The 5,121-nt window shown below is 30.2% G+C and overlaps 1 pseudogene; it reads left to right on the top strand.

Annotated features, from left to right (window-relative positions):
- LOC107625742 lies at positions 1,511 to 4,728 on the top strand (annotated as a pseudogene).

Genomic DNA, 5,121 nt, shown 5'->3' with positions numbered 1-5,121 from the left:
TAACATAATAAATAAATAACAATTTTTTATATTATTATATTTAAATATAATTAATAAATAAACATATTTTATATAAAATACAGCATATTCAAATATAAAAGTACTTTTATTTTTAAATTTTTTTAAAAAAATAATAAAAAAATCGAAATTTTTTTTTCTTTTTTTTTAAATTATCCAAACAAGTTTAATATCTTGTTTTTAAAATAAATTAAAAACCAAAAAAAAATTGTGATACTTGAATTTTGTTTTTAGAAAGTCAATTTAAATCTATGAAGTACGGATATTTTGCTGAGTTGCCATGTCTGCGTGTCGGACACATTTCGGACACGACACTCACCGACACTCGTCCGACATGCGTGTCTGTTGTGTCCAAACCGTGTCTCAATAAAAAATAAAAAATTCTTTTCCGGACACATTTGGACACACCTAAATACTATCACGTGTCAATGTGTCCGGTCTTATTTTTAATATATATTCTTAAAATAAATTTAGATATAGTATATATTATTATTTATTAAAACAAAAAATATTTTAAATACTTGATATAATTAAAATAAAATATTAAAAATAATTTAAAAAATTAATTTATATTTTATTTCATTACGATTTATCTAAAAAATACTTTATATTTTATATGTATACGTGTTTTCGTGTCATGTAAAATTTTAAAATTTACGTATTGACATATTCCATGTCGTGTCGTATCCCATATCCGTGTTAGAGATTTAAACCGATTCTAAACGACAATGAGAAGATACAAAATATGAAATCTAATGACAGGCTCCTTAATTAACGTTGTAAGATGGGATATTATCCTAAGTGACTCTATATTAAATTACTTTGTACTTGATGTAGAAAATTTGGAATCATATGGTTATTTTAGTCATTTCATATAATATTTTAGTCTTGTCCATATGTATCCAAACATAATACTGGACATTACATTAGTGTCTTGTACATCGTATCCAAACACAATACACAAACAATAATTTGTAGTGTCTCCGTCCTATTGTCTCTGTCTCAGTGTCGTGTTCTGTCCTGTCTTTGAAAACAAACGCAGCCTTAGATAACAAAATTTCTTACCTAGTTCTAGAAGCTTAGTGGCAATGTAGAAGGGCTTCTAGGACTAAGTATATTTTTTCGTTTTTCTAATGACCATGCCGAAAGAAAACACAAATGTGAGAGTTCTCTATTACTTTTTTTATAACCAACAATGAAATCTTTTGATTATTATTTTAGTAATTCTCTATAATAATATTCGCATAAATAATTAGCTACTGATCTTAGAATTTATTACCAAATCTTTTTCCTTTTTACTTTTTTTTTTCAAATTACTTTTTTTTATTAAAATTATATCATTTTGGAAAGATTTCCACCAACACAAATCAAATTTTGCACTTTGTTATGACATGATATCTTTTTAAAGTGAAAAGAAGTTAATGTGAGGTATAATAAAATAATAAATAAATAAATAAATAAGAATTGAAGTGGCGAGTGAAGTTGGGGATGTGTATAAAGGAGGGGGTGTTTACGTGTGCTCTAAGTCAAAACCTCGCAAAAATCTCCCACTACCTTTTTTTTTTCTTCTTCTCTTTCATTCACTCTCGTTCATTCTAATCCTTTGTTCTCTCCTCAAACAAATTGATTATTGCTTCTAGGAGCGAGGAACAACAACCACCGCTCTTTGAATCGAAATTTCATCATGGGTTTTATTCTCTTCTGAGGAAAAAAGTGACAAAATTTCTGAATGATTCTATTGTAAATAGGATAAGGAAGAAGAAGAAGAAGAAGAAGAATGGGAAAGTCTTTCAAGGATTCACTCAAAGCACTTGAAGCTGACATACACTTTGCAAATACTCTGTAATCTCTCTCTCTCTCTCTCTCTCTCTCTCTCTCTCCAAACATGAAACCATTTTTTTTTTAATTTTTTTAATGAAAGTTGGGAATTTGGATAATATTTTAGTTTCAGAAATTCTTGGTGTCTCAGTATGAAGATAAATTGCCGTTTTTTTCAAGTGGGTTATTATGGTTTGGAATTAAATTTTTTACTGTTAGCTCTGAACTCTGTTTTTCCAAGTTTTGTTCCGCTTTCCGGAGTTTGTTTTATTTTCTATTTTGTTTTTTCTTATTATGTTTCGAATTTGACCGGTTTTACATTTGTAAACTTTTTGTTTTATGTAATGCTATTGAATTCTGATTTTGGATACTATTTTACCAAACATACCATTAATGTCAGAGATTCTGGACACCAGTTGTTTTAACTAGGTTGTTGTGGTTGAAATTTTTGTGGTGTTAATTTAACTCTAAATTCTGTTTTTTCTTTTTGGTTTGTTTGTCCAATTTTGCTTGTGTCCTTATCATCACAGAAATTGTTGTATTGTTTTTGGTTTAAAACTTTTCAACAAACTCTGAAGTTACACTTTCTATGAATAAGACATGAGAGTCGATGGTTAATTATAAAGAATACAAAGAATATTGTGATAAGAAGATAAGCAACTGCAAGAGGGAGAGGAACAACAGAACAAGTGCAGAAGAATATTATTCTTTTTGCTATGACTTTGGAATCAGTATCTTTGGCTAGATTTAGGTCCTAAATTCACGAGAAACGGTTTTTTTTGTACTAATCTTTGTACATTGATCTGATTCATTCCCTCCTACTTTCGTGGGACCCAATTATTTTGAGTCCAACATAGGTAGAGATGAGTGAGTTAGCTCCGTGTACAAAGAAAAGTGAGTACATCTATCTAACACTACGAATTTTGGTATTCTTCAAGATTCTTCCGTGTGAAGTTTTGATTATTAAATTGCAATTTTTGTTGTTGATTTTTCTGTTACTAGCAGGTGCTTTTGTGCAAAATGAAAGGGAACATCACTTTCACTTTGTATTTAAGAAAAATAATCCCATTTCCTAAAGTTCAGGTTTTAGTTGTATTTTTGTTATTATGATTCGTTTTTGGACATGAATGCTGAAATTCATAAGCTACACGAGGATTCGTGCTGTCCTTATTAAGAATATAAGGAAGCTATATGTATGAATTTGAATGATTATATGTGTTTGTTTCTGCCCACAAAAATGTTAAACAAACATCCTAATATAGCCTATGTAATTCTTGTATGGAGTGATCTTATTGAAGGTTAATGTTCTTCCTGTGTTGCAATGCTTGTTTCATTATATATCTTTTAATCTGTCCTGCAAAACATGTTTTTGGTACAGAGCTTCTGATTATCCGAGAGAATATGATGGCGCCACCTTACAAATGAGATTGTCTTTTAGCCCAGCTGCCCAGTTTTTCCTTTTCTTAGTCCAGTGGACCGATTGTCAGCTCGCCGGGGCTTTAGGATTGCTAAGAATTCTCATATACAAGGTACATTTATACTCAACTCCTATCTTCTTTACCTTCGAAATTTGAGTAGAACCCTATAAACCGTGTATTCCATAATCTAATATGAGTGCATAGCAATGTTTTTATCATATTGTCGAGCTTATGATAAGGTATTTGAAATGTCGCAGACATATGAAGATGGGAAGACAACCATGTCCATTTATGAAAGAAAAGCCAGTTTGAAGGAGTTCTATGGTAAGTGCATAGTCACATTGAAATATGGTCAATTTAGTTAGATTTTTTGCTTTTCTTCTACAGAGTTGTTTCACAATCCAACTGTGATTGTTTCCTACACTCTTTAACAACAGGGGTGATATTTCCTTCTTTATTACAACTTCAGAGAGGAATCACTGATGTAGAAGACAGGAAACAAAAAATATAGAGAGAGAGGAAGAATGTGGTATTTGCTTGGAAGTAAACAGCATGGTTGTGTTGCCGAATTGCTACCATTCGATGTGTATGAAATGCTACCGAGACTGGTGAGCAACTAGAGACTATGTTTTTGCTGTTATAAGTTAATATCATGATATAGTACATTGTCAACCCCAAACCTTGGATGAAAATGGAGCCAATGATGGTGAAAATAACTTCTAATAATAAAATGGTCATGAATAAAACACATCTAGGAGGCGTGTGGTTGGTGAAATGTTTTCACTTTCCTGAAAATCTTACATTGTAAAATCATTCCCATATGACTAAGAACATGTTTTAGGATACACTGTGATATGGTTAGGTTCATCCTGATCAAGATTTTAAATATGGGTAGGAACATTAGGCCTCTAAGATTTTCCAAAGATATTTAATTGTCATTCATTCTTTGATAGAGCCATTAATGTTGTCATTGCCAATTGATCTTCTTGTTCTAGGCACGCGCGATCGCAGTCTTGCCCTTTCTGCCGGGATAGCCTTAAAAGAGTGAACTCCGGCGACCTGTGGATATATATGAGCAACAAGGAAATAGATGACTTGGCTTCAATCAACAAGGAGAACTTAAAGAGGCTGTTTATGTACATTGATAAGTTACCTCTAGTTGTGCCAGCTCCTATGTTCATGACTTATCCTCCACATCGTTTCTGATTGAAATCCATTTCATAGTTTCAGATTTTGATTAGTAATATTTTTGGTTGTGATGGAATTTTCCAAACTGTAAATACATGCTTACCTTCGTATAGTTAAATAACATTTTCACTCCATTCAAATTATGAGCAGTGTAGGTCGAAAAGTCCTCTTAGATTCATTTATGTTGAGATATGTGTATTTGTATATCCCTAGGAACTTCAGATGAAGTTCACTTCTTACACACAATTCAAAGTTATTGTAGATATTGATCATATTTTGATATTGATATTTCTCTCTCTATTTTAATTTTCTGCTGAAAATATGCTGATAGAATTTGGTTTTTAAATATTTCGGTATAAAAAAGTTTAACAAGTGTATTCAATTGCATATGAAAAATGCTAAAACATTAGCAAAATTTATTATTTTTAGTTAGTAGGTTGTTAATAATGTTTAAAAATATAGCTTAAATATATGTTATTAGATTGTTAAAATTAAAAAAATTAAATTAATGATTAAAAGTGTTAATAAACAATAATAAATTTTACTAGCTCTTGATTTTTTTTCTTATTATTGCCTTAACAAAAACTATTATTTTTTATTTTTTTTTACGATATTTTAACGGAGTTTTATTTAAGGGTTTATTATTAGTTTATAGGTTGTTGATAAAGTTGAATTTAAA

The sequence above is a fragment of the Arachis ipaensis genome, chromosome B02, assembly GCF_000816755.2.
Source record: "Arachis ipaensis cultivar K30076 chromosome B02, Araip1.1, whole genome shotgun sequence".
Classification (NCBI taxonomy): domain Eukaryota; kingdom Viridiplantae; phylum Streptophyta; class Magnoliopsida; order Fabales; family Fabaceae; genus Arachis; species Arachis ipaensis.
Note: the sequence above shows the minus strand (reverse complement) of the source record. Positions and strands in the feature narration are given on the sequence as shown.